The 25251-nt window shown below is 37.4% G+C and overlaps 1 long non-coding RNA gene across 1 annotated transcript in view; it reads left to right on the top strand.

Moving 5' to 3' along the window:
• Positions 1-484: 484 nt before the first annotated feature.
• Positions 485-25251, top strand: part of LOC138175512 (uncharacterized) — an 89594-nt gene continuing 64827 nt past the window's right edge. Inside the window, exon 1 of the long non-coding RNA XR_011172014.1 lies at positions 485-1451. This is a non-coding gene — a long non-coding RNA (uncharacterized lncRNA). The remainder of the gene's footprint in view (positions 1452-25251) is intronic.

Here is a 25251-nt window from a genome sequence, read left to right as displayed (position 1 = left end):
TTATCAAACACTTTATTAGGTCTAGACCAGGGGTGGGGGACCCTGCAGCCTCAAGGCTATATGTGGCCTTCTAGGTCCTCAAGTATAGTCCTTTGACTGAATCCAAACTTCACAGAACAAATCCCCTTAATAAAAGGATTTGTTCTGTAAAACTTGGACTCAGTCAAAAGGTCACACCCAGGGACCTAGAGGGCTACATATGGCTTTGAGGCCACAGGTTCCTCATTCCAGGTCTAGACAATCATATCAATAAATCAAGACCCAATTTGTAGTGTTTACCAATTTCTGATTCAAATGCTCACAGTGGAAATTTAACAACCAGCTCTAAAAAGTTGGTAAAAACTTGCTCCAACACAGCACAATGAAGCACTTTAAAACTTTAAACTCTTTAAATGTCAGTTGAGAGACAATGAGCCATAGTGCCAACCTTGGAGTCATGAAAACTGAGTTTAAATTTTATCTCTGAAATATATTGACTGTGTGATCCTGGAAAAGTCACTTAACCTCTCTGTACTTCAGTTTCCCCATTTGCAAAAGGAAGTGGTAAGATCTGATGGTCTCTAAGGTGCCTTCTAACTCTAAATCTATGATCATATAATCATATGAACTGAGAAGTACTGCAAGCAACCTTCTAAAGAGTGTAAGTTACATAGGACTTGTTGATCTCCACTGGTAGAGGAAGATTTTACATTATGAGTTTTCTAGATCAACTGAATTATAGATCTAAATCAATAAATAAATGCCATTTATCAGATCGAGGTTTTGTCTCTTAGTTTTCATTAAAAAAGAATCACTACACAAAGCTTAGCCTCTGAACTACCAAAATTTACCAACCCATGCAAGGTTTGCATTCTTCTCCTCACTTTTCCTTCCAGAGAAAACAAGCAACAAATCAATGGAACCAATTCTCCTTTTTACCTTGCCTGGCATAAACTTCACTCTTTCCAGGGCAAGTGAACAAGTTACTCTTCCCTTCACTGATCCAGTCTTTGCCTTCTTTGTGAAGACGCTTGCATTAAAAAACAAACAAACAAAAAAACCCAACCCAGAACAGAAAAAAAATACCGATTCTCCTGAACATGCTATAACAAAAAGACAGAGACTGAGTTAGAAAAGGGGTGGGGGGGTGTAAAAGGGAGGGAAAGAGAGAGAATAGAGGGGAAGGATGGAAGGGAATGAAGAGAAAGGGAAAGAGAAAGGAAGGATGAAAGTAGAAAGAGAGAAAAGAAAAGAGGAGAAGGGAGGAGAGAAAAGAGAAGAGAAAAAGTGTGACTTTTTTTGGACTATCTTTGACAGCTCCGTTCTCCCCTAGGTTTCTGGCATCTGAAGTTTCATTGCTGTCTGAGTCAGATCTGGCAGGATGGTATGCTTTGATTGGCATTTCCTTTATTAGTCCTGAGCCTGGATACAATCAGCCTTTCTACCTCATGCCAACATTCACTCCCTGGTTGGTGAGTGTATCTCTGGGTGACCTTTATTTGCATTGGTGGCTAGATAATAGCAAATGTCCTGCAGGGGAGGTGTCCTTGGACATGCCCAGGGAAGGGGCTTGAGGCTAGTACAATGACATATGTGAAGCAGATGTGTGAATAGTGAGAAGTTAAATATGGAATGTACAGGTTACTCTGGCAACCTCATTTCTACTATGCTCTTTCTGCTAAGGACAATGAGTGTGTCATTAACCACCCTGCCCAAGTACTGCCACTGGAGCACTTAGGATTCCAAATGTATTAGCAATGAAGCAAGCAGCCTGTGCCCTTCCTGATCTCTGAGACCAAAAGCCTTACCCTGTACCTTTGGATTATAAACTCATACTTCCTTCTTACTGAGGGGAGGGGTGGGGGAAGGAGGAGAGATTCTGCTGCATTTATTAGTCATTTCCCTATGAGGGCTGGGCTTTTCCTTCTTTCTTGATGTGTCCCTGGGGCTTCCTCAGTCCTGGATTGTACATTGGAGGCATAGGTTGAATATTTATGACTGTTCAGAAGCAAGTGTGCCATCTTGGAAATGGCAGTCTTAGACAAATGTGATGCTGCTTAGAACTAGGACAATCCCAAGAAGAAAGCAAGAGACAAGATCATCCCTAGGAGGCATAGGCCCAGGGCCAAACAGGACCTTGTGCTGGCAGACATTTAAAAACATGACCAAGAAGGTAAATAAGACACAAAAGGGCAGGGGTTCTGAGGCAGGAGGGAGGATTAGTCCCTCCCTTCCCCACTACTTTGCCCAAGTATGGCAGGATTAGGAGTCTAATGAACATACAAGAAGTTCAGGTCTTTATTATTATTGCTTTAATTGCCTCCTGCTCCATTACGGAGGTAGTTTCTGGGCTTCACTACTTAGCTGCCAGAAGTTAATCATGACAGTCAATCATTCAGCAAACATTTGTTAAAGATATTCTGTGGGCTGGGCACTATGTGAAGTTCTGAGGACTCAAAAAGAAAAGGAAAAACCCAGTCCTTGCCCTCAAGGAATTTACATTCTAAAGGAGGAGACAGTATTCAAACAGCTATATACAAACCAGATACATACATAAATTGGAGATAATCTCAGGGGCAAAAAGGATCAGGGGCACTGGAGCCAGCTGGAACTGACTCCCATGAATCAATAGTTCAGTTGTTGGCATGAGCATTTATTCCTCAGAAATCAGCAAATGCTACAGATCAAGGCTTGATTTGTTGTTCTGTTGATTGTCTAGACTTAGAAAGATGATGGAGAAAATGTTAATGGAGATTAAAGTGTGTCAGGTTTGTATACACCTTTTTTTTTTTGAGAGGTGACTGTTAAATATTTACCAGTATATCTCCAGAAATAATGTATTAGAAGGACTCTGAAAGATCTCTTACAGAGGATGGAATTTGAGCTGAGTTTTGAAAGAACCCAGGTAAACCAAGAGGCAGAGGGGAGAAAGGAAAGCATTCTGGGCAAGGGAGAGAGAAGTGAAAATGTATCAAGTCTGGAGGTAGAATTTTTTGTGTGAAGAACAGCAAGGAGGCCAGAGTCATTGGATCACAGAGTACATAAAAGATTGGAGAGGTAGAAAGAGGCCAGGTTTGTAAAAGACTTTAAAAACTAAACACATGATTTTTTATTTGACCCTAGAGATAACAGGAAGTCACAGCAATTTACTGAGTAGGGAAGAGAAGCCAGCAATCACCCTAGTCCAATGTAGCCTGCAGAGCTTCATGCAATCAGATGTCTAAACCCCCAAGACAGTGTCCTCAAGCAGAGTATATATTTCTCATTTTGAAAGGACCAGTTTGCTTTAGTATTTCATTATTTGTATTCTCTTAATTTTTTTTAATGTCCTTCAGAATAACTGATTAAGGCCAAACATTATCCCTGTGCCTTTCCCACTATTATGTCTTCTGATTTAAGGACTTGAAAAAAGAAGCAGTAATCTACTCTTCTGCTTTGGGAAAATGGCCACTAATTAAACTGCTAGATATTGATAAAGCTAGAATGATCATCATCGTTTTATACTACAAGCATGCAAGGATTAAATAACTCAAAGCTATAACTAACCAAAGTGTATGGTGGAATAGAAATGAGATACATTCTTGACTTCTCCTGAACAATTTTGGCATTGTTTACACTTATTAATAACTGAATGTTATTTATATGCTGAACATTCCTCAAAGCACACAGTTAAGCAAGATCTCAGTTTAATTCTTACATTCTTCAATATGTCTAAATGTAAAAGGAACAGTCAGGTAGAAAAGCAGCTACTTATCTACTGTGACTACAGTATAGGAAAAAGAACAGACTTTCTCAAAGGAAAGCTTGCTTCTTGACAGTGCTGTCCCTGTCTCAGGCAGTTCCCCTTCCATTTTCTGTGCCCTCCTGCTTCTTGGAACACCCTCCTGCTCATATCTCATTCACTTCTAAGACCCAATGAGGTAGTACTAACTTAAAGAAAATGTGGCAATGTGCTAAACTCATTTACACGAAGGTGTTAATGACTTCATTTGTTAACTTAACATGCTTAATCTTCCAAAAATAAGTTCTAGAGGCAAAGAGGATAAAAGTCAGAAATAGCCAACATGGGTTTGTGGGAAGTCAGACATGCTAATGCAAAGTTGACAGAGCTATAAACTGGTACAACTATTAAGGAAATCCATTTGAAATTGTATAAGCAAAGTCTTTGGCCCAGCCATCTCACTACTAAACACATGCCTAAAAAAGTTTAAGGATAGAAAGAAAGCTCCCTATAGGTACCAAAATATCCATAGCAGCATAAAAAATTAGAAACAAAGTGAGTGCCTATCAATTAGGAAGCACCTTAACAAATTGTGGTGCATGAATGTGAGGCAATATTATTTTACTGTAAGAAATGACAAATATGAGGAATTCAGAGAAACAAAGGGAGGCTTATGTAAACCCATATAGAACCCAGCAGAATGAGGATAACAATATGCATAATGACTACCTGGCAGCTAGATGGTTCAGTGGATAGAGTTTGTTGCCTGAAATCAGGAAGACCCAAGTTCAAATCTGGCCTCAGATACTTACTTGCTGTGTAACCCTGGGCAAGTCGTTTAACCTCTGTTTGCCTTAATCCAATGGAGAAAGAAATGGCAAACCACTCCAATATCTTTGCCAAGAAAACCCTGTGAATAATGTGGTCCATAAGGTCATAGAGGGTTGGACATAATGTCAATGAAGCAACACTAAAAAAATATTAGAATTCAGATTATGCAAAATGACTAATATTGGTTCCAAAAAAGAGATGATGGAACATATTTTCCTCATCTGGTGGGTGAACTACAGGCGTGGAATATGCCCTCAGACAGACAGTGTTGGTTTGTTTTGTTTGACTGTTTTTCTTTGTCATAGAGGAATTAAAATGAATGAGAAAGGCTTTTAGGAAGTATTCGTGGCATAAAAATAAAAAGCATCAATGAAATATTCTTCTTAAAGTGTTTTTGGATTAAGAAATGAAAGAGACCAAAGGACTTATGTTATATATCATGAATAAACATTTTTCTAGGAGAGAATCAAAGGTCCTGAATATTGCTGGCTCAGGATTACAACATACACTAAAAAAGTGAAATTGACTATATCTCAGCAAACAGGGAACAACAAGATGATGTAAGAATCATTTCAGAATCAACTTTCTTCAGCATTAGATGATAAATTAGAAGAAGATTGGGATCAATGTCAAGTCTAAATAAAGGATAAAGCTGAGGGGGAAAAATTGTGTGTAGTTATAATCTAGAAGTTTGGTCTCTAAAATGGGAAATGGATAGATGTAAAGGTATTGACTCTGAGAAGCACTGCATCCTGAAAAGTTCAAATTATGTAAAATACTTGGTACAATGAGGAAGCCAAAGAGTCCAGAAACTAACTCAGTCAGGAAATACCTGATGTCCTGGCCAAGCAGAGACACCTAGTTGCCAAGGCCAGCACCCTTTAAGTAATAATGTTTAAAATTGTATTCTAAACATTTTGCACACTAATGAAACACCTTGGAGGCATTTTGTTCTCTAAACACTCTATATTCTTTGGAAACAATTTGCATATTTGGCAAATGTATACTGTGACATTTCAATGGAGTTGGGATGACATTAATGTAAGTTTCCTCACCAGTGACACAGATCATGACCTGACCCTAGCTTCTCATCCCATATAATTCTTGCCCACATCTTTCTATAAATCCACCTCAGGTGGTCCACTGCATAAGCTTCTAGATCTCTTAACGTTGTGTGGATATCAATTGATATCATGAGCTATCTATAAGATACTCCTTACTCTTCCTTCATAATCAGATTACCTCATTTCTTATCATAAACCTTTGATAATTTCATTTAAATTGTTTCTCCCTAGGATTTCTTCATTGCTAATGTGTTGCAATTGGTCCATGCCCATCATATTCCTCTTGGGTGAACCACATCTTTAATTCTTCAAAGTCTGTGATATTAATAAAGTCTGTGATTCTTTCCTCCATACATTCGGTGCTCTTTCTTCTTGAGAAGTGACCCCTCAGAACTCGCAAAATTATGATGCTTCTATGGAATGAACTTCAACACCCTGCCCTTCTCCATATCCTCCCTCCCTGCTGCCAATGTAGCATTTCTGTTTACTCATCCACCACATCAGGAACTATGATTTTCGATTACAAGATTACAAATGTGGTGACTCCACTGTCCTTAATGGAGAAGACAGTTTATTATAGAAATCTTTGCAGATCTTTTCCTCTCCATTTGTTTATTGTCCTCTCCTAAGTTTCATATTCTAATTCTGTCAAGATGATCTGACTTAGGTGGGTTTTTTCTGTAAACTTGAGTAATACAAGCTTTAATGGCCTCTTTCACTGTAGATACTACTTCTGTAAATTTATAATATAAAGCTATAAAAAGTGTATAAAACTATAGATACTGCTTCTGTAACTTTAAGAGGCAGAGGAGTTTGAGAGACTGGCAGTGAGTGAAGAGAAACTGAGTATTGTACAGAGAAAAATGGAGGAAGAAAATTTATTTCCTGAGGGAACTGGTTTAACTCTTACCTTGTGGAGAAACTTTAATTGTTATCCTAAGATAACTGGATTGTGGAGCTCTTTCCAGAACTGAGAAGCTGCTAGTGGAAGTGCTCATAGAATGATAGGGCTGGAAGGGACTTTTGAGGTCATAGAATCCAAACCTTCTCATTTTACAGATGAAGAAACTGAGACTGAGAGACATTTAGTGACTAACCGTAAGTCATACAGCTGGTATGTGTTTGAAGCAGGATTCGAACTTGTTTCCTTACCCCAAGCTTAGTACTCTACTGCACCATTTAGCTGTTCTTGATAAGAGGTGACTAGCTGTGATCTTTCTCACAGCCAATGAATTGTAATAATTGTTTATGTTTGTTTTATTTTTGTTATAGTGTTAGTAAATGGCATAACGGATAAATTGGATGTTTATTTAAGTTTAGGAGATAGGAGTGGTAGTAATTTAGAGAGATGAGCAAAATCTTATGAGAAAAGATTTATCCAATTCAGAACATACCCTTTGAAACTGTGATGGGAATGAATAAGGAAAATGAACTAGTAGCAGGCAGAACCAGAGGATATCACTCAACTGTGCATAAAATGGTTGACTCCAAACCCTTGCTATCCATGGGGATTTGTGGCTGGAATTTTAAATTTTTTTTTCCCTTTCACATACCTTTGTCTCTTTCATTATAAATGCATTGCCTGACAGTGCTGCTGCTGATTAATGACATTAATTTGCCTGTTTTATTATTTTATTTGATACATATTAATTGCACATAACTGTTATTTTATTGTTTATTACTTCATATGCTGCATGTTTAATTATTAGTTTAACATTCATTATTGACTTGCTAAATGCAAATTTTCTATTATCTCTGCTTAAAAAATAGAGGTTGACATGTTTAATAAGGATTGTAATGTTTTAGAACTGGAAATTCATAGAAGCCTCTGAATTTGGGAGTGGACCCAGGGATTTAAAATAATGATACTGAAAAGAAAGATCAAAGAATTGTAACATTGAAAGGTAATTCAAAGAAGGTTCAAGGTAGAGAAGGCCATTTAGCACCCTGTGAATTACCCAATCTATTGGATTATATAAAAATATCAGATACACCAGTAGTAGGAAATAACATTTGGAACAATGTGAACAACACATTCTCTCTAAGGAGGTGTACATGAGAAGAGAGGCCCTGTCCATAAAGAGAATGAAGGGAATTCTGAAGTTAGAAAGAGACAACTCACCTGTGAGAAGGGCTAAAGCTAGTTCTCTAATGACAGAAAAACAGCTCACATGTGGACAAAACAAGGTGTAGATCGTCTGAGTTGGATAAGGATGCAATATCCATGAGGAAGGCCAAAATTGTTGAAGGACATTTTATACTGCTGTTAGGAGGCTTCTCTGGGAAGATACTATAGGTTTTTGTTGAAGTGTGGGAAGTTTTGGCCAAAAAGGCAGAAAAACAGATTTAGCAGAAATCTAAATTAGAAAAGGTGAGTAGCTTAATGGAATGCCTCAGAGGATCAGATTTTGGACTGGCATAGAGTTTAAAGGATACCCAGCTTTATTCACATGACAAATCAATTTGCAAAAACTAGAGAGATGGTTTGGTGTCTGGGGGATGCCACAGTAGGCATATGATTTCTTTGTTAATACTTTTGTTCAGTACAAAAGTAGTCAACTGGTAAATCAACAAGCACTTATAAAGTGTTTATTATATGCCATGCATGGTACAAAATGTTGAAATAAAACCATAAATTCCCCCCCCCACCAAAAAAAACCCCAAACAAACAAACCGTAGTCCTTGCTCTGAAGAAATTTACACTCCAATGGGGGAGACACTATGTAAATAATTAGATAAATACAATCTGTGTCTATCTGTCTGTCTATACAGACATCTATACAGATATATAAGGAGTTATAGAATGGAGTATAAGTACAGAGCTTCCCTGAGGGATGACTCACCTCTAACTCTACAGTACAGTTTTTTTTTGTTTTTTGCTTTTTGGAGGGCAATTGGGGTTAAGTGACTTGCCCAAGGTCACAAGACTAGTTTTTGTGTTGTGTCTGAAGCTGAATTTGAACTCCGGTCCTCCTGATTCCAGGGCCGGTGCTCTATTTACTGCACCACCTAGCCGCCCCTGCAGTAGAGTTTCTTAACCTGGAATACATGTAATACGTGCATACATACATATATATACAAATACACATTAATTCCCAACTCATCTTAATGCTAATAACTTCCCCCTGGGATTAGAAAATTTGCAATTTATCCTATACATAACTTATTTATCTAGTAGGTGCTTAATAAATGCTTGTTGACTATATTTCAATATCATTGATTTCTTTTGTGTATTTTATACCTTGTACAAAATCCTATGTATTTTGTATATCCTGTGTATTTATATCTTTTAAAACATTCTTCTCAAATGTAATCTATTTGCTTGTAGAAGAAAATAGAAGATTAAGAACCCTTGCTATAAGTCATCTTATTATGTATAAAGAACACAGTATGGTCAACTAAGTGGCATAGTGGATAGAATGCTTGGCCTGGAGTCAGGAAGACTTATCTTTCTGAGTTCAAATCTGGCTGTGTGGCCCTAGGCAAGTCACTTAATCCTGTTCACCTCAGTTTCCTCATCTGTAAAATGAACTGAAGAAGGAAATGACAAGTCACTCCACCACCAAGAAAACCCCAAATAGGGTCACGAAGAGTTGTGCATTATTGAAAAACAACTGAACAAAAAGAACACAGTATAAGAATCACACTGATAAGGCACACTTGACAACAGAGTTTCACAGATAACCTGCTGAGAGATAGAAAGGTAAACAAATCATCCTCTGAGAATATGAAAGACCAAGAAGATAGAGGTCTCAAGTCTGATGCAAACTCACTACCAGCACAGTATAAGCAGAGAAAAGGAATTATTTTTTATTACAACTGTGGCCTTGATGGATACACTGATGATGAATATATTCAAAGAAAGAGTAATGCAGAATTGATGTGTAAAAAGCTGAACTCCAAAAAATTAGCACCAGGAAATGGAGAGGTGGTCAGAGATGGAAGTTATCCTGGACCCCAAAACAGTAAAGAAAACCCCCATATCATCAGTTCTGTTGAAACACTTTGATTAAACAATATCCGCTAAGATACAATCAGACAAATAGAACTATTTTTTGTTACAAATGTGGACTAGGTAGCTATAAATATGCCACACACACTCAAGAGAATTATCACTTGGTTTGGGGGAAACTGATACCCAAAGAACTAATGCCAAGAAACAAGGATCATCAAAAGGTGCTGGTTTATTATCAAGAATTCAAGCAAAACAAGTTTTTAAAAACTTTGGTGTTGAGAAAGTATTGGAGAGATCTGAAACAGAAACTAAACGCAAACTTGATAACCTGAGAGAAAAATTGAAATGTGCACTATCTCAGCTGAAGATGACACCGGAAAGTGAGGTAGAACAAAGTTGCACTTTCACAGGAATTCAAGATGTTCCCATGGTAGATATAGAGACATCTAGAGAGTGAAACAAGCCATCACCTTGACACTAAAGGACTAAAAGATGCTCAGAAGGAAACTGCTCCATCGAAACAGCAGTTCAAGAAAGTAAAAGCCCATTTTATTTCCTAGTCAGTCCTAAAAGCTCCTTGAAAAGTTATTGTTTGAAGGAAAGCAGTGAATATAAAAACCCAAGGACTGCCTAGGACTGAGAAGGACCCCAGAGATAGTAGTACCTTCCTTAGCTAACCTCAGTTGTAGAGCCCTCTAGAATGAAGAGAGAAGTCATAAAGTTTAGAAATCCCATTAATGAACCTATTCTCATCAATCAGCTTAGGCAAAGATATGGAAAAATCTGCAAATCACAAAAGAATTAGAGCAAACAAACCTATAAATAGGCTGAATTATGTTGTTTACACATTCAGCTAGATGTAACTCATTGAAGAATTACATATAATAATGCTTTACACTATATATATAACATACAGTATTATACATCTAGGTTATATACTTAAAATTATAGTTATTGTGCAGTTGTATACTTTATTATTATTTCTTTTGTAGGGAAATAATATATTAAGTGCCTACTATCTGTCAGGCACTCTGCCAAGTGCTTTACAAATACCATCTCATTTGAGCTTTACAACAGCCCTTAGGAGGTAGGTTTTGTTTTTGTCCCTATTTTAAAGTTAAGGAAACTGAGACAGAAGAGGTACTTAACTTAGGCTCGCCTAGAATCACATAACTAATAAGTGTCTGAGGCCTTATTTGAACTTTTGCCTTTCTGACTCGAGGACCCAACTGCTTCTTTCCTATTGTTGTATTTATTTTCTCCTTAATTGAAGTAGCCTTTTGAGTGGTTCTCTGCATTATGGTATGTGTATTTTATATGATAATAATAATAATTCAACCCTGATCTTATTGGAAATACTTCTAGCTTATCCCCATTACATATAATACTTGCTGATGGCTTTAAATAGATACTACCTATTATTTTAAGGAAGTCTCCATTTATTCCTATTCTTTCTAGTGTTTTTAATAAGAATGGATATTATATTTTGTCAAAAGCCTTTTCTGCATCTATTGAGATAATCATGTGGTTTTTGCTAGTTTTATTGTTGATATGATCAATTATACTGATGGTTTTCCTAATATCAAACCATCCTTGCATTTCTGGAATAAATCCTACCTAATCAAAGTGTATTATTCTTGTGATAAATTGCTATGGTCTTTTTGCTAACATTTTATTTAAAATTTTTGCATCTATATTCATAAGGGAGATTGGTCTATAATTTTCTTTCTCTGTTTTATCTCTTCCTGATTTAGGTATCAGTACCATATATGTGTCATAAAAAGAATTTGGTAGGACTCTTTCTTCACTAATTTTCCCGAATAGTTTGTAGAGTATTGGATTTTTAATCCATTCTGCTATCTGCCTCTGTTTTATGGGACAGTTAATTCCATTCACATTCACAGTTATAATTATTTTCTGTTTCTTTCCCTCCATCCTATTCCCTCCCCTGTTAATGCTTATATTTTTTCTCCCCTTCTCCCTCCCCTCCTTAATAGTTTTCATTTTGACTACCACCTCCCTCAGTATTCCCTTTTCAGCCCCCCTCCCTTTTCCTACCCTTCCCGCTTACTTCTTCCCTCCCTACTAACCACCCCCCCCTTTTGTAGCTCTTTCCCCCTCTTACTACCTGTGGGATATGTTTATGAAGTATGTTGTTTCTTCTTCACACCAGGAGTGACAGGAACAAATCTCATGCGAGGCTCCTCTCCCTCCCCTTTCCCTCTAATATGATATGTTTTGCGTCTCTTCTCCATAGAGTCCTATGCTTAACTGGTTGGTATTCCCTCCTTGCTCCAGACCCAATGAGGGAAAAGCTCATATAATACTCATCTCCCTCCCTTCTTTTCCTCTGCTATATTGTTTATATGCCTCTTTGTGTGGCATAATTTACCCTTTTCCACTTCATTCATTCCCCTTCTTCTATTGCAGTCCCTTTGTAGCCCTTAATAAGATTTTTTTTGATCATCATTTTGTGTAATTTATACTCATACCCTCTACTTGTCTATAAACTGTTTGCTCTTATTAAATAACAGGGTGTATGTGTGTGTGTGTGTGTGTGTGTGTGTGTTTCTTGTTTACCTTTCTATGTCACTCTTGCATCTTGTAATTAGAGGTTGAATTTTCCATTGAGCTCTGGCTTTTTTAATCAGGAAGGTCTGGAAATCTGTTATATCATTGAATGACCATCTCTTTGCCTGGAAGAATATGCTCAGTCTCGCTGGGTAGGTGATCCTTGGTTGTAACCTGAGCTCTTTTGCTTTGTGGAAAATTGAATTCCACTGCCTCCGATCTTTCAGTTGTAGAGGCTGCCAAATCCTGTGCAATCCTCGCTGTGGTTCTTTGATATTTGAATTGTTTTCTTTTCTGGCCACTTGAAGTATTTTCTCTTTTACCTGGTGGTTCTTGAGTATGGCCACAACATTTCGAAGACATTTCAATTTGGGATCTCTTTTAGCAGGTGTCCATTGGATTCTCGCGATTTCTATTTTACTCTCAGGTTCTAGTATCTCAGGGCAGTCTTCCTTAATAAGCTCTTAGAGAATGTTGTCCAGGCTCATTTTTTCATCATGATTTTCTGGTAGGCTTATAATTCTCAGGTTATCTCTCCTGGATCTGTTTTCCAGGTCAGCTATTTTTCCATTGAGATACTTTACCTCTTTTTCTAATTTTTCATTCTTGTTGTTTTGTTTGACTAATTCTTGGTTCCTCATAGAGTTATTTGTTTCAATTTGGTTGATTCTGGTTTTTAGCAAATCATTTTCCTTGGTTAGTTTTTGGTTCTCTTTTTCCATATCATATACTTTTCTTTTTAATGAGCTCTTTTCTTCATTATAATGTCTTTCTAATTCTGCAATTCTGATTTTAAAAGAATTATTCTTTTTATCTTCTATCTCTCTCATTTGGTTTTCAAAGTTCCTTGTGAGCTCATTTAGGAGAGCTTTCTGTGCTTGGGACCCGTTCCCTGTTGATGTTTCAGCTGTGAGTGTGGAGTCCACATTGTCTCCCTCTGAGGATAGTAGGACTCCAGAGTCTTTGTAGTCTGCTTTCTACCCATTTTGAGGCAGGGCCCTCACCTTTCCTCTAGGGTTCCCAAGCCTTTACTGTTGAGGGTTTTGCCCTGGGGCAATAGTTACTATGTTTTCAGGGCTGGGGGGGTGTTGGAGCAGTCTGGGTTCACTCTGCCATCCTGGTCATTGGAGGTCCGGATAGGGGCTTTTTTTTTTTTTTCAAATTTGTGGGCTATGGAGTGGTAGTCCCAAGAGTATTTGCTGTCCTGGACAGGGGCCCTGCATTTAGTTCTTACCTTGCTCTTTCCAGTCCTAGCCCTTTGGTGAAAGGCCTGGTAGTGGCCCTTGGGGCTGGTGGGATGACGTGCCCCCCTCATCACTTCCTGGTCTGCCCCATGACAAGAATTTTTGACAGGGAAATTAGTATTCTGAAAAAACTGAATGGTAGAACTTTGTTTCCAGAATTGAAAAGTTAAAGCTATGGTTAAAGGTGACTGTGATCTTTCTCAGCTTATATACTGTAAATAATTATTTACATCTTTATTTTGGTTACACTGTTAATAAAAAGCCTATCCTGTACTCATGATATGTATTTAAGCCTAGAGGTTGATGAGAGAGGGAAGGATAAGAGTAGGAAGGTGGGGGAGATTTCAGAGAAAAAGAGAGGGGAGGGAGGGAAGAAGGGAAGGAATAGAGAAATGAAAAAAAAAACTTATTGGAAAAGAAGTCTCTCCAGTTTATTAAACAAATAATATTTAACAAATTGACATTGGGCTCTGAACTAATTGGTCAATTATTTTGCTTATTAATATGGAAATATCAAAACATACCCCTTAGTTTCCTTAGAAGCTAGAATGAAAGAACATTAGTGTTAGGAAAATGATCTGGTAACAGGAAAAGGGAGAGCAATTGATTGTTCTTGTTGACTAGCAATGACAATGGTCAACCTTAAACCTGTTACTCTTGTTTTTCCGTCCACCGCTTCTTTGTTTTCTAAGGTAATACCTTTTCACAACCTTCCATCTTTTGTAGAATTTTAGGAAAGGTTTTATATTCTAAACCAATGAGTGGTGTAACTCTCTACTTGGTAAAGAGAGAGATCAACTGTTTTTGGCTGGTGCAGTTTTCAGCTCTTTTGGTCTTTTAGCAAGTAATTTATATTAGTTAAACTTTTTTAGGAATTGGTGAATATACATAATAATAGTGAATAAACATTCATTAAGTATTTACTCTGTGTTGGGCATTGTGCCAAGCAGTGAGATACAAAGAAAGGTAAAAAACAGTTCCTTCTCTCAAAGAACTCACAGTCTGACTGGGGGGTGACATGCAAACAACTACGCATTAACAAAATATATACATACAGGGTGATTTTGAAATAATTAACAGATGTAAAGCACTTGAATTAAAGGGGGTCAGGAGAGGCTTCTCTATAGATGATGAAATTGTAGTCTAATCTTTTCATAGTACAGTAGAGAAAAAGGAGGACTACACAGGTTAATTGACTTTCTGTGATGTTAAGGGAATTTGAAGATGTTCCCTGCCCATTAATAGGCATATGGAGGCCTGGCCCAGAGCTAATCAGATTCTAGGAGTTTCCAATGAAGTACTGGGGCACAAGGATTTTCAAGCTCCTCGGTATTCAGCCAATTAGATGCTGAGTCTTTGCTATATATGCTGAGAGGTTAGCATTTTGCTTTGGGAGTTCACTCATGAAAAGGATCTTTTAATTTCCTGGTTGAGACTCTGAGTAGCTGTTTGTTCAGAGTCCCCTGACTGCTCAGATATCTGTGCTCCCTTAATTCAATGATGTATGTAAAGTGTATAGCAATATTGCTATGTTCAGACAGTTGAAGCCCTGTCTTTGTGCTAATTTCTCTGCTTGTATTGTCTTTACTCACTTCTTCCTCTGTAATTAAAGGAGGATTGTTAACCCCTTTAAAGCTGTCTTTCCTTTATAAAGCAAATCAAAGAACCTGTGCTAGCAGGCCACTCTGGGCATGCTAGGGTGCTTGCTATTATACTTGTTCAAGGTCATACACAAATAAGCAGTAAGCCCAGCGTTTTCTACCTCTTCATGTTGGTGTTCTGTCCTCCCTTGCCTTCTTCAAGTTTCAGATAAAAATCTCACTTTCTACAAGAAGCCTTTCCCAATTCCTTTTTAAAACTAGTGTCTTCCCTCTCTTGGTTATCTCCACATAGTACCTGGTACGTAGTTGGCACATAAAAAATGTTTGTTGACTTGAAGCATGTCTTCAAATGTCAGTTTATAAATTTATAATAGGTAATTCTTTCAAAAACTGTTCATATCTTTTGAATACTTCTCTATTGGGAAATGTCTCTTGATGTTATGTATTTGTGTCAAATCCCTATACAGATCTAATTAGATATCATACTTTTATTAGCGATATTTTCCCACTGTTTCTACTGCTTTTGTCTGTATTCATGTGAAAGGTTTTTCATTTTATGGAAGCAAAATTGTCTATACTGTCTTTTATGATCACTTCTGTCACTTGTGTGACTGGGAATTTTCCTCCAAACCATCTTTGTGAAAGATATTTCTCTCTATTCTTTCATAGTTTGTTTTTTTTATGAGGTGACTTTTTACATTTACGTTTTACACTTTTACATTTACGTTCACATGTCCTTTTGGGGTTTTTTTGATATGATCTAAGTTGTTGGACTAAACTGAATTTTTGTCACAATGCTTTCCAGTTTTGCCAGAAATTCTTATCATATTGGGAGCCCTTCCTCCAAAAATTTATGGTCATAGGTTTATCAAATACTAGACTAGTATTTTTGTTTTGTATATGGTTCTTCCTTATCTGGTCTGTTCCACTGAACTGCTTTTGTTAAAACAAAACAAAACAAAAAGTTTCATGACAACTCCTTTATTATATAGTTTGAAGACATAATGTTACCTCCCTTTCAGCCCTACTTTAAAAAAATACCACAAGGAAGCAAAGAAAAAAAGGACAGCTTTGAACACAATGAGTGGTATTTATTATATAGGCTTTCTTAAAATGGAAATTTATTGCTGTATATTTTGAATCTTCTCTTACGTTTTGTTGTGCCCATGGCAATGCTTTTTTTCCCCTTTTCTTATTTTGTATTTAAGTTTCAATATTTAAGTTTACAATATGTTTCTTTTTCTTTTGTGTTCAAATTTAAAAGAAAAAAATTCTCTTTGAGATTTTAGACTTTTTTTCCTCCAAATTAATTCTGTTATTTTTTCATCTAATTCTATGAAGTATCCTCTTGCTAATTTGATTGGTATAGCACTAAATTAATAAATTAATTTACATAGTATTTTCATTTTTTGACATTTACATGGGCAAAACATTTTTGACATTGACATTGCCAAACCAGTATACATCTTCCTTTGTTTTTGTTAAGAGTGTTTTCTTTTTGTTTAGTAATGCATTTTTTTTGGTGGTTAAGTCCCCTATTTTTGTTGGTAGTTTAATTCCCTTATTTTGTATTCTTTTTTTTGTTTTTTTTTTTTTTTTTTTTTTTTTGGAAGGGGGAATGCTGGACACTTGGGATAAAGCGACTTGCCCAAGGTCATGCGGTTAGTAAGTGTTAAATATTTGAGGCCAAATTTGAATGCAGGTCCTCCTGACTCCAGGGCCAGTGCTCTATTCACTGCACCACCTAGCCGGCCCCTATTTTGTAGTTATTTCAAGTGGAATTTCTCTTCTTATTATTTCTTCCTAGGTTTGATTAGTATTACATTGAAATACTGATGATGTTTATGAATTTTTTTGTATCCTATAATTTCTCAGTTTCTTCATTGATTCTCTGGGTTTACCTACATATACCATCATTGCCTTTAAATAGAGATATTGTTTTTATCTTTATGGAGGATTATGCCTTTAATTTTTGTCTCTTATTGTCATAGTTAAAATTTCTAGGTTTATGTCAAATAATAAGAAGGAAAGAGGGCATCTTTGTTTCTACTTAAGGGGTTAATTTTTTGAGCTATCTCAAAGATTACAAAATATTAAAGACATAATTACTCCAAATGGGATAATCAACCAGTCAATCAGCAAACACAATTACACCTAGAAAGGTAAATTAGTACACTGGAACAAGTAGAAGGGGCTATGTAGTGAGGAAATGTTTACATTTAAATAGAGGGAGAAGAAAGGAATGCTCTCTCAGAATCTTAATGTCTTTAAGAGTCACAGAGGAAATTAAATAAAACAACAAGAAAGCCTGGAGCCAGTTGTGTTTTGTTTTGGTGATCTTAGGTAAAGAAAGAAAAGGAAGGGAAAAAGGAATACACCAGGGAAGAAAAACAGGAGGAAGAGGTTGGAATTTAATATTTTACATAATTGGGGTATGAGAAAAAAATTATATAGACATGAAGAAAGGAGTGGGAGAAATGGATGAAACATGAAGCTCACATTCATCTGAATCAGATAGTGGAGGGCTGAATATAAGGAACACACACAAATACACACACACACACATACACGTATACACAATGGGTTTGGTGTGGAAAAAATATGAACCTCAACAAGGAAATGGGCAGGGGGGGAGTGTGAGAAGAAATATAGAGTAAGGGAAACATCATTCATAAGCAAAACAAATTCCAAATTTGGAGGGTGGATCATGAAAGGGGGATTAAAAGAAATTAAGCTCTGTATGAGGGGAAGAGAAAAGGGACAGTGGAACAGATGCGGATCATTTAATGTTAAGCATATACACTGTCTGTCTTCTTTTAAAGAGGGAAAGTAAAGAGAAGAAAAGGTATAATGGGATAGTATGAAGGGAAATAAACAGATGTCAGTCATAGCCCTGAGAATGAGGTGAACTCATCTATAAAATGGAAAAGGACAGTAGAATGGATTAGAAGGTAGAAACAATATGTTGTTTATAGGAAACACACTAGAAACAAAGATTTACACATTTAAAATAATTGGGTGGAGAAGAATTTATTATGTTTCATGTGAACTAAAAAAAAAAAGAAAGGAAAGCAGGGATAGCAATCATTATCTCAGACAGTAAAAGTAAACATGATTAAAAGAGGCAAAGAGGGAAACATGTTTAAAGGCACCGTATAATACGATGTGGTCCAGTGGATAGAATGCCAGGCCTGGAGTCAAGAAGACTCGTCTTCCTAAGTTCAAATCTGGCCTCAGATACTTCCTAGCTTTGTAATCCTGGGCAAGTCACTTAACCTTGTTTGCTTCAGTTTCTTCATCTATAAAATGAACTGGAGAAGGAAATGGCAAACCATTCCAGTATATTTGCCAAGAAAACCCCAAATGCGGTCATTGAGTGTCAGACAGGACGGAAACAACAGAACAAATAAACAGACCATGAAGTAATCTTAATATTTAGTTAGTTACTAATAATTAGAAAAATTAAAATTAAAACAACTCTGAGGTTTCACTGAGATTGTCAGAGATGCAAAAAAAAAAAGGAAAATGTCAGTTGTTGGAGAGCCTGCAGGAAGACAGGCACATAAATGTACCATTAGTGAGCTGTGGATTGCTCCAACCTTTCTAAAAAGCAATTTTGGAATCATACAAAGAAAAAATCATTAAACTGTGAATACCTTTGACCTAGTGATAGAACTACTAGGCTTATAGCCCACAGAGAATAAAGGAAAGAGGGAAAAGACCCACATGTTCAAAAATGTTTCTAATGGCTCTATTTATTTTAGTAAAGAATTGGAAGCCGAGGGGGATGCCCATCAATTACAAAATGCCTGAATAATGGTATACTTACATAATCTACATATTATACATCCACACATATTTGTGTGGATGTATACATATGTATCCACACACATATATATACATTTTCATATCTTTATTTGTATATATGTACATATATTACCGATATGTCTCTGTATATATATCTGCATGTGTATCTATATTTGCATGTATTATGTGTACATATGCATATATGTATACCCACACAGATATACATACATAACACAAATATTTATATATCATATACTTGTATTCTCAGCGCCTCAGACAGGCATTGTAGTATGTGCTTAATAAATGCTTTTTGACTGCTTGATGAATGTACTGGAATTGCTCATAAAGAACAAACAACATGGTTTGGAGGAAACCTGGGAAGACTTCTAAGACCTAATCCAGAGTGAAATGAGCAGAACTAGGAAAATAATTTATACAATAACAACAACATTGCAAAAGAACAAAACCAAAAAAAAAAAAGCCCCAAACCCAATTCTGAATGACTTCAAGAATTATGATCAACTGGGGTGGCCAGGTAGCACAGCAAGTAAGAGCACCGGCTCCAGTGTCGGGATGACCTGGGGATCGAATCCGGGCTCTGACACTTAGCACCCACCCAGAAACACCTGGCTGTGTAACCTTGAGCAAGTTACTTAACCCCAATTGCTTCTAAAAAAAAAAAAAAGAATTATGATCAATCAGAAGATAAATGATGATGCATGCTTCCCACCTCCTGACAATGTCCAACCCCATTTCCAAGGTTTGGAGGACCCCACTGTAATGGTAATGGGGATTTGAAGATCTTTCCTGCCTCTTAATAGACCTAAGGGGATTTGAAGACCTTCCCAGCCCTTAATAGGCCAAACGTAATCACATGGAGGAGAGGGAACAGGAAGGGTGGAGCAGGAAAGAGAGAGAGAGAGAGAAAAAGAGAGAGAGGAGAGAGAGGGAGAGGGAGAGAGAAAGAGAGTAGAAAGAGAGAGGGAGAGAGAGGAAGAGAGGGAGAGAGAGAGAGAGCCAGAACTGCTGAGAGCAAGCAGCATGGAGGCTGAGCAGCTAGCCTGAGAGAGGGGCATTCTTGCTTAAGGGAGCATGTTTTGTTTTGAAGGCCTGATGGAGGGAAGGTCGGGGAAGGCTTGGGAATGTTGGTGTTTGCTGCATTGGTTATGTATACCAACTATGATGAATTTGGCTTTCTGCTTTTGGGATTTGGCTTTCTGGTATTTGAATAAATGCTTTGGTTCTGTACTCCATGTGGATAATCTGTTACATTTTGTGATTCACAACTACACCAGCATATTCATAGCCTCCTTGGGTGCTGTGAATATTGCCTTGGCATTATACCCACCACTCATCATGGGCACAACATGTTATTAAGACAAAAATAAAATATGAAGAATAAAAGAAAATAATTATGACTGGCCTGCACAATCAAAGAATGCTACCTTATTTGTATGGGATTTCTGAATACCCCTAAATTAAGCCAGCTGATTGTCTTGGATCATATGGTGCAAAGATGGTCTGATAGCTGTGTCCTGATTGGGAGCTGAAGCTCAGCTTGCCAGGTGCAGGTTTCTGTTTCCAGCTCCATTCCGTTGAATGGTCTGGCCTTGTCCAAGCTAGTTTAATTCACTCTACTCCTAGAGTCTTACCATGTCTTAGCTCGCTATTGAAGTGATCTTCCATGAGATTCACAAAATTTTCTGTGTGGCAGAGAAAAAGCATCTAGGCCTTTAAAGGCATGGCGAGAGAATCTTCTCTCCAGCAGCAAAATGTGGCAGGTCATACTTCTATTGGGAGTGCCTCTCTCCCACTCCCAAATGCCATGGGATGGCACCAAGTATATCGTGGAGTCTTAAAAAAAAAAAAAGAAAGCTAACACTGTTATAGCCCTTTTAGGTTCACAAGGCACTTTACTGAATGTTATCTCTGCTTGTTAGAACTTAATGTTACTGAATGTTAACCTCCTTCAGTCGTCATGACCACGACCCTGGGAGGTTATCATTATAAACCCCTTTAATGAGTGAAGAAACTGAGATGAGAAAGTTAAGTGATTTGCTTAGATCACAGAGCCATTAAGGGTCTGAGGCAGGATTCATATTTGCGTCTACTTGACTCCAAGTTGGGGAGCAACCCACTGCCGTCTAGACTAGACATCTCAGTTACTATCTCTGAAACTTCCAAAACGCTAAATTTGGATTTGGAAACACACTGTTTCCTTCTCTGTTGTTTGGGAGGGAGGGATTAGAAGCGGTTGGTATAATCTCCAATAATGCAAATTTCAGCAAGTTAGTGTCTCAGTACCTCAGGCCATTGTTCTCCTAACTATTTTAACAGTGCACCCCTAGTAGTAAAAGTTTTTGTTTATTAACAAGGCATATCTTATTTATACATGATATATGGTATATAATGTTACATTATGAAACAAAAAGGTGTTAAGAGGAGATAAAAGTGAAATAAACAATTTAAATTTTTTATTTTATTTATTGATGGTACAAAAACTTTTTTTGCTCCCACTAAAGTATTATTTTTAAAATATTTAAAAATTGATATTAGGAGCATACTCTCTATGTTCAAGCTTGAGGATAAGCAGTTAACTGCAGTGATTACTTGTATCTGCTTCTTTGAAATTCTATGTCCTGCATTGAGTGTTTAAAAATTCTGGGTACTTTCCCTAAATTTTTGATAATTCCCACATTGAGACACTTTTCCAAAATTTATTGTCATCATTAATATCATTGTTGTAACTGTAATAAACTTAAATTTAAAAATGTAAAATGTAAAGAAGAGGAAGATTGGTGGCTGCCATCAAAATGCACTCACACGTGCCAGCTTCTATTGTGTAGGATGGTGACTTCTGTTATGCAACATTACATTGGAGGCTCAATTGTTCATAGACTGAATATATAACATATTGTACTTTTTGTGTTTTTATGTGTTTAAACTATTAACAGTAGTACAAAGAAGCACATTTTTAATAAGAAAATATGTTAGTATCAACAGTTGAAATACAAATTCTACTTGATTTCATTTTCTAAAATTATAATTTTAGTAGTTTGTATATTTAATACAAAATGATTATTTTAATTCAGAGAAAGATAGTTGTTATAGCTGAAGTTTCAAAAAACTGGGCACTGTGAATTGTAAAGATATTCCATTTGGTGGAATCCTAATAAAGCTGCCCCCAGCCCCAGTATTCTAACTTCCTTGTGGGCATATCCAGATTTAACCACACAATCTAGCTTTAAGCACACCACAGGCCCCCAGATTCAGTGTAGCCACTACCCCTGCCTAGCCACCCCTCCCCCCACTTAGTATCCTAACATTCATCTGCCTCACTGCTCACTAGAACAACAGGTGTGTCCATGGACTCGTTTCCCTCAGAATAGCAGGTGTATCCATGTGATGGGAGCCCAGCCACTACCTTTTGCTAGCCACTGCCCCAAGACCCATTCCTCATATTTCCCACAGAAACAGCAGGTGTATCCATGCACTTAACCACAACCACATCCATCTAGTCTCAGACAAGACCACAATACTCAGCCAATCAGAAGGCAGAACCACCAGGATGCCCAAGAAGTATATAGAACCCAGAACAATAAAAAGAACTTTCCTGAAGTAGGCACCTACACAGTAATAGCACAAACTGCCCTTTGGGTGAACTTATTATGTAGAGAAGCTTATTATAATATTGTTATCACACATACATACCCCCTACCACATGGGTTTTTCTGTATGCATTGTGGATAATCAAATGTAGAGTTCCACTGCAGCTGGGACCCCTCCCCTATTACCGAATCCCTTAAACCCCACCTGCCTTTGTAATATTCATAACTTATGTTATGTACTTGCATCTTTACCCTGTACAAATCCATCTTGCTCTCTCTGAAGTAGCTGGTTCCTCTTGGAACTTAACCTGCTTCGTGAGAGGCATCAATCTCAATAAATGCCTATACTTGGATTAGAAGTGGTCTGACTGAATTCTTTGAGATGGTTCCACCACAACATATCGTGAAACTGCAATGCATTCTTTGATTTATTTGTGCTGACTACACAAGTAATATAAAAAAATTTAAACTTTTGTCTAAGATGCAACAAAAATTATCTTTAAAATGATCTATTTCGTGTAAACAAATACCTTAGGGCCTTCTATGAAGGGCTTCTTCCCCTCTCCCCCTCCCCATGAGAAACACACAGAAACAGAGTTCTAGTCTATGACAATTTTTGCTCACTGAATTTTATTCTTTGACACACGCTAGTGCAAAGAGGGTAGTTTTTCTTGGAATGTGTATTATTGGAGATAGAAGGCTTTTCAATGTGTTCTAACTTCTGGGTTTTGGCTATTGAATGGTGTTGAAAATGAAGCTATGAATATTTGTAGCATCCAGAAGAACTGAGGAGAGTGGAGGTGTGAGGTGAGCCACTGTATTTTCCTGGATTTTTAAAAGGATAATATGAATAGAGAGGAGCTTGTGTGAGGGGATTCATGTTTTAATTGTAGCCCCATGGAACTGTAACATGAATGATCCTGTGGACTGTAATCTTAATCCAAATTTAGATAATTATTGTGACTGCACAGTTACGTATTTTAAACCACAGTACTGCCTGTGAAGGTGAAAGCTATAAGCTAATTATTCTAAATCTAAATCTTCACTGATAAATTGGTATACCTTACATGAATTTAATGAATTTTGTAATGCATTTTTAATCATATTGTTTATATATACAGGCCCTCTTCCACCTAAAAAAAATTGCTCAGGGCACACACTCTATCTTACTGGGCTCAAGGTGCTGACAGATACATACATTTTCCAACAAGGTCAATGTGTGTTTTTGTTTTGCTTATGTTTTTCTCTGGTTCAAGCTGCTCTCTGGAGCCCTTGACTGTGAGTTTGATGCCTCTGAGTAGAAGATAGTGCTTGTACTGGGTTTTGAAGGAAAAGACAAGTTCTATGAGGCAGAAGTAAGGAAGCAGTGCTTTCCAGGGATGGGAGATGGCTGGTGAAAATATACAGAGGAAGAAAAGGGTAAGAGAGAAGGCCAACTCAACTGGATAACAGAGTAGGGAGGGGGAAACAGTGTACAATGAAACTGGAAAGATGATGGGGCCAGATTTTGAGAAGCTTTAGGCAATAGGGAGCCACTGGCCTTCAATGAATAGGGAAGGAGATTGTCAGAACTACCCTTAAGGAAAATGATCAACAGCCGGAGTGGAGAATAGAGTGAAGTAGAGAGAGAGACACCAATAGGAACTGTTGTAATAGTCCAGGCAAGAGGTGATGAGGCCTCGAGCTAAAGTGAAAAAGAAGATAACAGCAATTCTCAACCTAAAAACCTACCTTGTCATTTTAACAAAATGTGGAAATAGTCCATTCCAAGTCTGAAGGTATCCTTGCTCAAAATATGAGGAAAAAAACAGGCAGGTTTTCCAAATGCTTTTCTGTAGCAGAAAAGTCACACACACTCCACAGTCACACAACTGATCTGGAAAGGTAGTGGAAATACAAGATCCTGCTGAGTTTTAATTGATTGTTGATTAGTAAAGATTTGGTAGAGCAAACAGTCTTAAAAGACCTCCTCTAGCTAGGTGACTCCCACACCAATGTTATCGTCATAGAACGTTTCTTAATTCTGTAAATACATCCACTGAGATAACTTTCTTCAACAAACTTTAGAGTATCAATATCAGTAATGTATAAAGCAGAGAGACATGTGCCCCATCTGCTTGTTAGTAACATGGAATCCTAATCCCTAGGTTCAAAAGAAAGAACAGGTGTCTTAAAATTATGACAAAGTTCTTTAGATTCTTCTGTTTGTAGGTGATACTGTGCTGCCCCAGAACACTGTAAGTTTTTCTTGGGGAGACCCCTGGCCACTCAGTCTGTGACAGTAATCAGAGTATCCACACTGACAAAATTACAGAGCCATCAGGTATAATAGCTACTGTAACAGGGATAGGGAATGGACCCTTCATTTCTCTGGTATGGGAACTTCCTGAAAATGATACACCTTGTACCACTGTAGGTCAGTAACTTCTCTGCAATTTATAGTCTTAGAGAGCTGCCTTAAACAATTGAGAGGTAAATGACTTGTCCATAGTCATACAGCCGGTATATGTCAGAGGCAGGACTTGAACCCATGACTTTTTAATTCCAAAGCTAGCACTCTACAGATGAAGAAACTGGGACTCAGAGGTGAGAGGGCTTGCTATTCCTCTATAAGCCTCTGTGACCTTACTACCCTCCCCTCGTCATCATGCTATTAGTTCCTAAAACAGCTTTCTTGTATCAAAAACAAAGATTAACCTATACCATCTGTTTCTTTCTCTTTTATTAAGAAAGCCATTAGGAAATTGACCATCATAAATAGGTGGATAGTAGTCAGGTCTGGGGATGACAGGGAACCCAGTCTTCTCCAGGACAGCAACAAAGATCCTTCTAGGGTCAACCAGACACTCCTACCTGCTTGGGGCCGGTGT

Source organism: Petaurus breviceps, unplaced genomic scaffold (assembly GCF_028583685.1).
Source record: "Petaurus breviceps papuanus isolate PSGF00001 unplaced genomic scaffold, PetGlider_PUasm1.0 77, whole genome shotgun sequence".
NCBI classification, from domain to species: domain Eukaryota; kingdom Metazoa; phylum Chordata; class Mammalia; order Diprotodontia; family Petauridae; genus Petaurus; species Petaurus breviceps.
The sequence above is the reverse complement of the archived record's forward strand: the minus strand, read 5'-3'. Positions and strand labels throughout refer to the sequence as shown.